Genomic DNA, 12,856 nt, shown 5'->3' with positions numbered 1-12,856 from the left:
CATAAACTACGTCTTTCATCCATCCCTATACACAAAAATCCATTGATGTTAAATCGATCGATCTGTCGTAAATTTGAAAAGGCATCCCTATTTCATAAATAATCTACAAACTACAACAATTACTATGGGGTTTCACTTAAATATACTGCTGTTACTATGTTCTTTCACTGAACAATATAGGAAACTAACTCGTTTCAATGTTAGGAAACGACTGAAACAAATCACTAACGTTTCTACATTCTTAACGGAAAGTAAACAAATTTACTTGCATAACAATCTTTGCTTCTCTGGATGTTCTGGAAAACTACTCCAGATACATATCTGGGTCATGTTTTATTAGATTCACCAGACCAATAACAGAGGAATAAATGGAAATCGTGCTTTATTTTAACCTCGTACAGTTACGCGATGGCTTCAAGTTAAAGAAGTTGCTAAATTTCAGGGGAAGTCTTATTAGCCGTAACTCTGTACTAAACATTTGCGGAGCTATGTTTATACGAACTTTTTCTTTGGTTTTACTTGTAGAATAACATAATATTTGCGTATCTTCGGGACTCACCCTGTATATTAAACACTATTTTTATTTGGTTGTCGATGTTTTTGTGAAGTTAGTGGCGAAATTTAGAAGAATCTGTACTTACAGTTTCCTTATGGTCCATTTGTGCAGAGTCTCACACACACTAAGCATCACACACAACTTGTACACTTTACACATCGAAAATACCTTACATATAAAAAACAGTTACAAAGATGTTCCTACAAGTAGTCAACATAGATAACTTTATAGGTCTTCCACAGAGCATGATATGCATTTGTATAGAGGTTATTTGGCTTAACAATATGGATCATAATTTACTTACATCGATTTTACAATTGTGCGTATTTGTATGTGTTACTACTTTCTAATTGTAAAATCGATGTAAGTAAATTATGATCCAAATTGTTAAGCTAAATAACCTGTGTAAAAATGCATATCCTGCTCTGTGGAAGACCTATAAAGTTATCTATGTCGACTACTTGAAGGAACATCTTTGTAACTGTTTTCTTTGTGTAAGATATTTTCAATATGTAAAGTTTACCGCAAGTTGTGTGTGATGTTTAGTGAGTGTGTGAGACTCTGCACAAATGGACCATAAGAAAACTTTAAGTACAGATAATGCTAAATTTCGCCACTAACTTTACAAATAGATCGACAACCAACTAAAAATCGCGTGTTTCTTACATACTGCAGTAAAGTTAACGAAATGAAGCAGACTCTCACACATCGACAACATCACATAGAAATGGCATAATACACACAAAAACGCGCTTGGAAAAGGGAATCATTTCCCGAAAGTCGTCGTGTGAAAAGTAAAATAAAGACAATCCCTAGTCTGTGGCTAAGCCATGTCTCCGCAATATCCTTTCTTTCAGGAGTGCTAGTTCTGCAAGGTTCGCAGAAGAGCTTCTGTAAAGTTTGGAAGGTAGGAGACGAGGTACTGGCAGAAGTTAAGCTGTGTGGACGGGGCGTGAGTCGTGCTTGGGTAGCTCAGTTGGTACAGCACTTGCCCGCGAAAGGCAAAGGTCCCGAGTTCGAGTCTCGGTCCGGCGCACAGTTTTAATCTGCCACTAAAGTTTAATATAATTATTGTCTTTGAATAAAGTGTCATTTCTGTTGGTCTCATTTCACATTTCTTTCTACCCTTCTGTACTATACTGTAGCAGTCCTTTGTATAGTGCAACAACGGTGTCAAATTTACGAATGGCTGTGGTAAAAGCCATGGGTATGCTTCATACAGCTTCAGTACGCCTTGAATACTGTAATACATTGCTCTCTGTTACCTCAAACGTTTTTTCTTGATCAATTGTCCCTTTCCTACTTCACTCTGGTGGTCTGCATCATACGCGCCACCGCAATGCTCGAACAGCCAAGTCTTCCGGGATTCATTCCATCCTGCAGGAAACACTAAATGAAAGATCACACCTTCTACTCAGAGCCACGAAAGGGCTTCTAACAAACTCTCGTTTCAACTTTTTTATCTTTAAAAGTTCATTACTTCTGGTTAACATACACACTCAAGCGCCAAAGAAACTGGTATAGGATCGTGCATTCAAATACAGAGACATGTAAACAGGCAGAATACGGTGCTGCGGTCGGCAACGCCTATATAAGAGAACAAGAGTCTGGCGCAGTTGTTAGATCGGTTGCTGCTGCTACAAGGACAGGTTATCAAGATTTGAGTGAGTTTGAACGTGGTGTTATAGTCGGCACACGAGCGATGAGACACAGCATCTCCGAGGTAGAGCTGAAGTGGGGATTTTCCCAAATGTCGATTTCACGACTATATCGTCAATATCAGGAATCCGACAAAACATCAGATCTCAGACATCTCTGCGGTCTGAAAAAGATCCTGCAATAACGGGGTCAACGACGACTGAAGAGAATCGTTCATCGTGACAGAAGTGCAACCTTTCCGCAAATTGCAGCAGATGCCAATGTTGGGCCATCAGAAAGTGTCAGCGTGCACACCATTCAACGACACATCATCGACATGGGCTTTCAGAGTTTAAACACTTACGCTGGCCACCAAACTCCCCAGCCAGGAACATTACTGAGTATATCTGGAATCCATTGAAACGTGCTGTTCAGAGGAGATCTCCACCCATTCGTACTCCTACGGATTTATGGACAGCCCTTCAATATTCATGGTGTCAGTTCCCTCCAGCACTACTTGAGACATTAGTCGAATCCATGCCAAGTACTGTTGCTGCACTTGTGTGTGCCCGGAGGGCGGGGGGGGGGGGGGGCTACACGATGTTAGGTAGTTGTAAGGGGTACCAGTTTCTTTAGCTCTTCAGTGTATTACAGTAGCTCATGTGGGCTATATCAGTGATAACAGACATCAGTCGTTAGACACCTCACTTAAAGGTCGTACAACCAGACAGTGGTGTATTAAAGGATAATTAGTTTGTTTTGACGACGTCGGCGTTGTCGGTAGGCTGCGTATTCCGGGCAGCCCATGGCATCTTCAGATGGAGGCAACACTCCCAAAAACGCGCGCCCAGCCGGCAACTACCACGTGTTCACTGCCAAAATACCTCCCCCCCCCACCCCCACCCCCCAAGCGTCTGTGACAAAATAAAGCGAATCGGAGAGACCTTTCATGAAATTTCGATCACCAACTAACTCCTCCGAATGCGCACACGTACATAGGGAGACGTGGAGAAATCAGAGCTCGCTCGGAATGATTTAGGTGTTCATTTTTTCCGTGTGATATTCGAGAGTGGAACGGCCCAGAAATGATGGCTCTATGAACGCTCTGCCATACACTAAAGTATGAATTGCAGAGACGTCATGTAGATGTTGTCGTAGAAGCTCCGTTACGGTGAAATGAGTACTTGAGTTTTATTACAGCATCTGTTGCGTTTACAGGGGTTGACAATAATATGGAAACATTAAAAACGTAACTCTACCAACGGTCTTGCCACAGTGGGAACACCGGTTCCCGTCAGATCACCGAAGTTAAGCGCTGTCGGGCTGGGCTAGCACTTGAATGGGTGACCCTCCGGTCTGCCGAGCGCTGTTGGCAAGCGGGGTGCACTCAGCCCTTGTGAGGCAAACTGAGGAGCTACTTGACTGAGAAGTAGCGGCTCCGGTCTCGGAAACTGACATACGGCCGGGAGAGCGGTGTGCTGACCACGTGCCCCTCCGATCCGTATCCAGTGACGCCTGTGGTCTGAGGATGACACGACGGCCCGTCGGTACCGGGGGGCCTTCCAAAGCCTCTTCGGACGGAGAGAGTAAACAAAAAAAAAAAGCTAAATTTATGAAAACTGGTATTTCCATTTTCGGTTAGATATAAGGAAATATTTATCAGGAGATGAAAGTTGTTACGGAAAAATCTCCACAGGAAAGCAAAAGGCACGATTAACAAAAATTTTGGACTCGAGCTACCGGAATCACTTTTTGGTCAGAAGTATGTTCGGTGAAGATCACGCTTATGTGGCTTTAATGAGCGTGAAAAGCTTAGAAGGTGTTGCAGTTTGTGAACAATATAACAATAAGCTTAAATAAAAACAAAAAAAGTCTCTGAAGGCCATAAGTGTACGCGACCAACGCAGCTGGCGGTAGGCTAGTCATCCCTAAAAAAAGCTGCGAATACGCACCTGAAAAGACGTGGACGGGCAGTAGAGTTGAGCTTCGAGTGTTCCTTGTTCAAAGCTTTGGAGGTCAATACGCCCGTGCAACTTTATGTCTACCTACACGAAAAGGACCGAGTTCGACTGTGCATCTGGGTTCATTTCGTGTTTCCACCTCCCGCCATGTAGATCTGCGTCCAGAATTGTCTAACATGACCGTTTCGGTAGTCCAAGTGTTATGGTGTGGACAGGCATATTGTTGTATGGCCGTACTAAACACGATACAGTCGCTGGACAACGTTGTCACATAGTCTGCTCCTTCCCTTGGTGCGTCTTTTCAGACATGCATTCGGCCCTGACTTCATTTTTGTGCATGGTGAGTGGTGAGGCATATTGCAGGCATCCACCTACACCGAGAACTCTTTCCCAACCTCGTGGCCAGCATGGAGCGAGCTGCAGAGCATGGTGACCACACATATCATTACGTGCCATGTGCCGCCGTTTCTAATGTCCAGGGAAGCATCATTTTTTTCCGTCTCAGTGCATATTGCTTTGAACTATCTTCTGTAGTACACTATAGCAGTTCTTTCTATGTATGGTCAAAGTTTCATAGAGAAACGTTAGTTGGCAGTGAGAAATCATGCGAAAGTTGGCTTCCGCCCTTCCGTTTTGCACTGTAGTATACAGGGTGGTCCATTGATGGCGACCGGACCAAATATCTCACGAAATAAGCGTCAAACGAAAAAACTACAAAGAACGAAACTCGTCTAGCTTGAAGGGGAAAACCAGATGGCGCTATGGTTGGCCCGCTAGATGGCGCTGCCATAGGTCAAACGGATATCAACTGCGTTTTTTAAAAATAGGAACCCCCATTTTTATTACATATTCGTAAAGTACGTAAAGAAATATGAATGTTTCAGTTGGACCACTTTTTTCGCTTTGTGATGCATGGCGCTGTAATAGTCACAAGCGTCTAAGTACGTGGTATCATGTAGCATTCCGCCAGTGCGGACGGTATTTGCTTCGTAATACATTACCCGTGTTAAAATGGACCGTTTACCAATTGCGGGAAAGGTCGATATCGTGTTGATGTATGGCTATTGTGATCAAAATGCCCAACGGACGTGTGCTATGTATGCTGCTCGGTATCCTGGACGACATCATCCAAGTGTCCGGACCGTTCGCCGGATAGTTACGTTATTTAAGGAAACAGGAAGTGTTCAGCCACATGTGAAACGTCAGCCACGACCTGCAACAAATGATGATGCCCAAGTAGGTGTTGTAACTGCTGTCGCGGCTAATCCGCACACCAGTAGCAGACAAACTGCACGAGAATCGGGAATCTCAAAAACGTCGGTGTTGAGAATGCTACATGAACATCGATTGCACCCATACCATATTTCTATGCACCAGGAATTGCATAGCGACGACTTTGAACGTCGTGCCACTGGGCACAAGCGAAATTACAGGACGATGGCAGATTTTTTGCACGCGTTCTATTTGGCGACGAAGCGTCATTCACCAAATGCGGTAACTTAAACCTGCATAATATGCACTATTGGGCAAAGGAAAATCCACGATGGCTGTGGAAAGTGGAACATCAGCGACGTTGGCGGGTTAATGTATGGTGCGGCATTATGGGAGGAAGGATAATTGACCCCCATTTTATCGATGGCAATCTAAATGGTGCAATGTATGCTGATTTCCTACGTAACGTTCTACCGATATTACTACAAGATGTTTCACTGCATGAGAGGATGGCGATGCACTTCCAACATGATGGATGTCCGGCACATAGCTCGCGTGCTGTTGAAGCGGTATTGAGAAGCATATTTCATGACAGGTGAATTGGTCGTCGAAGCACCATACCATGGCCCGCACGTTAACCGGATCTGACGTCCCCGGATTTCTTTCTGTGGGGAAAGGTGAAGGATATTTGCTATCGTGATCCACCGACAACGCCTGACGACATGCGTCAGCGTATTGTCAATGCATGTGCGAACATTACGGAAGGCGAAATACTCGCTGTTGAGAGGAATGTCGTTACACTTATTGCCAAATGCATTGAAGTTGACCGACAGAATTTTGAGCATTTATTGCAGTAATGTGGTATTTACAGGTAATCACGCTGTAATAGCATGAGTTCTCAGAAATGATAAGTTCACAAATGTACATGTATCACATTGGAACAACCGAAATAAAACGTTCAAACGTACCTACGTTCTGTATTTTAATTTAAAAGGTCTACCTGTTACCAATTCGTTTAAAATTGTGAGCCATATGTTTGTGACTATTACAGCGCCATCTAAGGCAAAGCGAAAAAAGTGGTCCATACTCATATTTATTTACGTACTACACGAATATGTAATAAAAAATGGGGCTTCCTATTTTTTAAAAAAACCAGTTGATATCCGATGGCAGCGCCATCTAGCGGGCCAACTATAGCGCCATCTGGTTTCCCCCTTCAAGATAGACGAGTTTCGTTCTTTGTAGTTTTTTCGTTTGACGCTTGTTTCGTGAGATATTTGGCGCGGTCACGATCAATGGACCACCCTGTATATGTGTCATATGCGTACGCGGGCGAAGGCGCGAGGAAAAAGCAAGTGTTTCCGTTAAATTTGGAAAAATGCATGTTATTCACATGACATGGTGCACGCTCAGTCGTGGGACGACCAAAGATTTACTTGTTCTTGCGGGAATCAGCAAGGCCAAAAATACTGTATATCGCGAAGAATTTTAACAACCTTTTTCAGAATTAATTTTTTGCACAAAATATAATTGTCTTTTATTTCTTTTGCACACGTATATGTGCCTGTCTTTTATGTCTATACCTACTTGGAAAGAAGAGGCGTCGCAACGCATGCCGGTCGCGTGTAGTTTAGTAAATCTGCACCGCAGATGCAAATCTGTGGATGATAACTGCACGAGTAGAGTAGAAAGGAGAGGAAATGATCCTGGAACGCCAAGCACCTACTGACGCACGGTGTAGATGTAGAAACGGAAGACTAACAAGGACACGGCACGACCGTGGGGTCCGGGATTTTTCCGAAATTTTGTGTGGTGAAAGAGGACCCCTAACACCTCACGTGGTTAAAATATTAGGACGCACTACTCGGAAAATCCCGAGAAAAATCGATCCAAAGCTTCTTAGGTGCCTTATGAGTATAAAATGTTAGTCCAGTGCCGCGCCGCCGTCTGGCCTACACGGTTAGCGGTCGGACCCTTAGGCCAAAGGTCTCGGGTTCGATTCGTCTTAATTCCGGCACTTTATTTTTTTTCTTCTGTTGCTTGCAAAATTGCAGCGCACTATCACAGGAGAATCGTGAAATTAATTCCCGGGAAGATTGTATAAAAATGCATTCTATAATTCACCATCAATTATCGTCACCAATATTCCGAGACAGGATTCAATATGCCTGGTTTGCCTCAAAATTGTCAGAAACTCGAAACATTTTCGTAAATGTTAATGGGGCATGTTTTTGTACAGATTTATTGCAAACGCCCTGTGATTGTAAAACAGCCGCTTTTATATGTTGCGCAAGATGTCGCAAAAATTATTGCTTTGCTTGTTTTTACGATAATTACCACTGCGGTTCTTGTTTATAATTATTATATGCATAAAAATTGAATGTTTCCCAATCGAATTTGTTATTCTGATTAAAAACCCAATGATTCTCCTTATATACTTTACAATGAAAAATGGAAAACCCACCGCCATGAACTGTGTTGTTGGACAAAAAGAAAATGATTTTTATTCAATAATGTAACTAATTTGTTAAATATACGAAGACAGTAACTTGTTCTCGAAAGAACAGTTACTGTTGATGACCGTGCAGCTTTTCCCTGGAATAAATGATGACTAACTGAAACCCTCAGCTGCCGACAGGTGTTGTTGATATACCTCGATGTGGACAGCTGAAAATGTGTGTCCCGACCGGGACTCGAACCCGGGATCTCCTGCTTGCATGGCAGACGCTCTATCCATCACAGCCACCGAGGACACAGATGAATAGCGCGACTGCAGGGACTTATCCCTTGCACGCCTCCCGTGAGACTCACATTCCCAACTGTCCACAATTCTACATGCGTATTGTACCTTATGGACATTTGGCCACCCACTCATTACTCGCACACGCTTTGGCGATTCACCTGTCGGCAGCTGAGGTTTTCAGTTAGTCATCATTTATTCCAGGGAAAAGCTGCACGGTTATCAACAGTAACTGTTCTTTCGAGAACAAGTTACTGTCTTCGTATATATAGTTAAAGGATACCCAGCCATTGACCTTCGTCTGTGCGAATGCGCACAGGTTGCTCAAACTCTTACGGGAATCGCCAAAGCGTGCGCGAGTAATGAGTGGGTGGGCAAATGTCTATAAGGTACAATACATATGTAGAATTGTGGACAGTTGGGGATGTGGGTCTCACGGGAAGCGTGCAAGGGATAAGTCCCTGCAGTCGCGCTATTCGTCTGTGTCCTAGGTAGCTCAGATGGATAGAGCGTCTGCCATGTAAGCAGGAGATCCCGGGTTCGAGTCTCGGTCGGGGCACACATTTTCAGCTGTCCACATCGAGGTATATCAACAACAGCTGTCGGCAGCTGAGGTTTCCAGTTAGTCATCATTTAATTTGTTAAAGATAATGTAGGTTTGGGAAACTTTCTGATCAATTGGTGGAATAACAAAAGAAAATGAAACAGAGGGAAAGAAAAGGTGCCAGAGGAGGAATAGAAGCCGAGACCTCTGGCGTAAGAGACCGAGCCCCAAACATCTAGGCCAGGCGGCGGCTCGGCAACGGATTAACATTTTATACTCATAAGGCATCTAAGTAACTTAGGATCGATTCTTCCCGGGATTTTCCGGGTAGTGCGTCCTAATATTTTAACCACGTGAGGTGTTAGGACTCATCTTTCACCAAACAAAATTTCGGACAAATCCCCGACCCCACGCTCGTGCCATCTCCTTGTAAGGTAGTGAATAAGGGTAGCGGTGCATTGTTTACCTCGCGCCAAGTGGCTTTATGGAGCAGAGAAGCATACGTCGGCTACGGCGAACAGCGCAGCGCTCGCGGACGTGGATAGTAGGGGAACCACCTACCTGCCTAGACAGTTGTCTTGTCGCCTGCTGATTGACAGGGCGGCCTCCGCGGCAGCTCCCGCCGGCTGGGCCAGATGTTGCTGCTTTGGCGTCTGGCTGCACACTGGCAGGTCTCAAGTGCGGCGCCCGGCGCAGCATCGACCTGCGCGGAGGCCTACTGCGCAGCTGCCGTGCGCATGCGCGACGCGTCCCTGCTGTTTCCGCTGACGTTGCTCTTCTCTCGAACAGGACCGCAATTTCCAAAGAGACCGATATGTTGCGCGGGACGCTGAAATCTTCAGCACCAGTCGGATATCGTGGGAAGCAGCCAGTACTCACAGGCGTCCACAAGAGGAAAATCTCACTGCAGACTTCTCTCGAATCTCTAGCAGTCATTATCTGCGACTTCACTAAACTGCAGACATAGTACTGCCAATCGCGACGAGAAGTGCCACACCTTTAGTAGTCACTGTAGCAGCGCGGGGTAGCCGCGCGATCTAGGGCGTATTGTCACGGACCCCGTGGCTCCCCCCGTCGGAGGTTCGAGTCCTCCCTCGGGCATGGGTGTGTGCGTGTTGTCCATAGCGTAAGTTAAAGATACACTACTGGCCATTAAAAGTGCTGCACCACGAAGATGACATGTTACAGACGTGAAATTTAACCGACAGGAAGAAGATGCTGTGATATGCATATGATTAGCTTTTCAGAGCATTCACACAAGGTTGGCGACACCGATAACGTGCTGACATGAGGAAAGTTTCCAACCGATTTCAAATGTTCAAATGTGTGTGAAATCTTATGGGACTTAACTGCTAAGGTCATCAGTCCCTAAGCTTACACACTACTTAACCTAAATTATCCTAAGGACAAACACACATACCCATGCCCGAGGGAGGACTCGAACCTCCGCCGGGACCAGCCGCACAGTCCAAGACTGCAGCGCCTGAGACCGCTCGGCTAATCCCGCGCGGCCAACCGGTTTCTCATACACAAACAGCAGTTGACCGGCGTTGCCTCGTGAAACGTTGTTTTGATGCCTCGTGTAAGGAGGAGAAATACGTACCATCACGTTTCCGACTTTGATAAAGGTCGGATTATTATCGCGATTGCGGTTTATCGTATCGCGACATTGCTGCTCGCGTTGGTCGAGATCCAATGACTGTTAGCAGAATATGGAATCGGTGGGTTCAGGAGGGTAATACGGAACGCCGTGCTGGATCCCAACGGCCTCGTATCACTAGCAGTCGAGATGACAGACATTTTATCCGCATGGCTGCAACGGATCGTGCAGCCACGTCTCGATGCCTGACTCAACAGATGGGGACGTTTGCAAGACAACAACCATCTGCACGAACAGTTCGACGACGTTTGCAGCAGCACGGACTGTCAGCTCGGACACCATGGCTGCGGTTACCCTTGACCCTGCATTACAGACAGGAGCACCTGCGATGGTGTACTCGACAACGAAACTGGGTGTACGAATGGCAAACCGTTAGATTAAGTAGTGTGTAAGCTTAGGGACCAATAACCTAAGCAGTTTGGTCCCATAAGATCTTACCACAAATAAATGAACAGCCACTACACTCGTGAATTTGCACAAGGGGTTAAGATATTAGAGGTAAATTTTCAGAAATAACACGAAACTGTTTATTGTCTTACTAAAGCGAATACTGTTTTTAATTATTGCATGAGACGATACCTACAAATAATTTTCACGAAACTGTAATTAAAAAAGAAGACCATGACCCTCTAGCCTCGTAATGTTCAAATTTTGTTTTAAAAAGGCAGGATTTAAGTCGTTTTTCAAATTAATCTCAGTTGTTCCTCTTTTGTAGAACATTTCTGCCATAAAGGATGTTTCGGAAAGAGAGTGCATAAATTTAATTGGACAAAGTGTAAAGTTCTTTATAAAACTTTCGTATTTTTCTTTGCCAATGAATATGATATGCGTAATGTTTATGTCACGCAAGTTTACTTTGCTCTACAACACGTCACAAATGTGTGTTTCTCTATACATGTTGTCATTCATTGCAATCCGAATTGATCGGAATCATTATATAGTCCTTTAAATTCCTGGTTCTCCAGTAAAATTGATGATTCAAATTTCCGTCTGCGGGCGCTAACATCACGAATATGTATGTAAAACTGACTAGTCCGCCGAAGTTCAGGGTAGTAATATTCTTCAAATTACATTTCACATGTATGATGTTTTCTTCGCCACATACAGCGGACATACCACTTATGTAGAAGTTCTGTGACGCGCGAACATAAATGAGGAAAAAAAACAAAAAAAACCACTGCATTCTACTACAACACACCAAAGCAATAAAACCATTAAACGTGCATAAATAAATTATGTAAAAACCAACTGGAAGACAAATAACGAATAATAGTGGACGATTAACAAAGACAATACAAGAAAACAAACAAAGAACAACGTGAAAATGTACATCTCCATGTACGTATCTGTATTTGTCAAAATTTTAAATAAAAGTTTATATACAATACCAAAAAAATTCCAGGTGGCATCAAATTTTTAAACAAAGGTGCATCTCCTACGAGCATTTCCGCCTAGTGTAGAATACATAAAACGTACGATACTGGTGATCATAGATCGCACTTTGTTTCGGTCACTTTTTTTCCTTTTTTCTTTTTCTCCGTTCAATTCGAACACCTACATCATTTAAATACAAAATTCATCAAAAATATATGCTATTCAACACATTGTAATTTTTATAAAAAATGCACATCTTCACTTCTCTAATTACAAATTGCACGCAAAAATTATTAATTACCAATCTTTTATAAACGAATGTTAATCAAGACTGTATAACTTAAAAAATTACTAATTAGTTTTTATTTATCTTTTTGTATTTTAGAGTTCACCTAAATGTTCACAGAACTTGCACCTGTGTTTACAAATTTTATTCCGCCAGGATTTTTTAAAGGGCTAACTGAGGTTGAACACATCGGTTTCCGTTTTTTTCTGTTCAACCAAATTAAGGAATCACACCGAGGCCGAACATTAGTTTAAACAGGGGGGGGGGGGGGGGGAATGAAACGAGACAATGTTGTTGTTGTTGTTGTGGTCTTCAGTCCTGAGACTGGTTCGATGCAGCTCTCCATGCTACTCTATCCTGTGCAAGCTTCTTCATCTCCCAGTACCTACTGCAACCTACATCCTTCTGAATCTGCTTAGTGTATTCATCTCTTGGTCTCCCTCTACGATTTTTACCATCCACGCTACCCTCCAATGCTAAATTTGTGATCCCTTGATGCCTCAGAACATGTCCTACCAACCGGTCCCTTCTTCTCATCAAGCTGTGCCACAAACTCCTCTTCTCCCCAATTCTATTCAATACCTCCTCATTAGTTATGTGATCTACCCACCTAATCTTCAGCATTCTTCTGTAGCACCACATTTAGAAAGCTTCTATTCTCTTCCTATCCAAACTATTTATCGTCCATGTTTCACTGCCATACAAATACTTTCAGAAAGGACTTCCTGACACATAAATCTATACTCCATGTTAACAAATTTCTCTTCTTCAGAAACGCTTTCTTTGCCATTGCCAAACAGAAAAAGAGCTAATATGTGAGGAATTTAGCAAATTGGAAAAACTGTAGCCTTTTTGCTACATTTTTAATGAGAAAGCTAATCAAAG

At 43.5% G+C, this 12,856-nt stretch overlaps 1 protein-coding gene and 1 pseudogene across 1 annotated transcript in view; one reads left to right on the top strand and one right to left on the bottom strand.

Moving 5' to 3' along the window:
- Nucleotides 1–9,309, bottom strand: part of LOC126428230 (uncharacterized) — a 362,438-nt gene extending 353,129 nt beyond the window's left edge. Inside the window, exon 1 of the mRNA XM_050090146.1 lies at nt 9,213–9,309. The gene's annotated coding sequence lies outside the window, so the exon portion shown is untranslated. The remainder of the gene's footprint in view (nt 1–9,212) is intronic.
- Nucleotides 3,452–3,569, top strand: LOC126428674 (5S ribosomal RNA; annotated as a pseudogene).
- Nucleotides 9,310–12,856: the final 3,547 nt, after the last annotated feature.

The sequence above is a fragment of the Schistocerca serialis genome, chromosome 12, assembly GCF_023864345.2.
Source record: "Schistocerca serialis cubense isolate TAMUIC-IGC-003099 chromosome 12, iqSchSeri2.2, whole genome shotgun sequence".
In the NCBI taxonomy this organism is placed as follows: domain Eukaryota; kingdom Metazoa; phylum Arthropoda; class Insecta; order Orthoptera; family Acrididae; genus Schistocerca; species Schistocerca serialis.
This window is presented reverse-complemented; position numbering and strand designations above follow the sequence as displayed.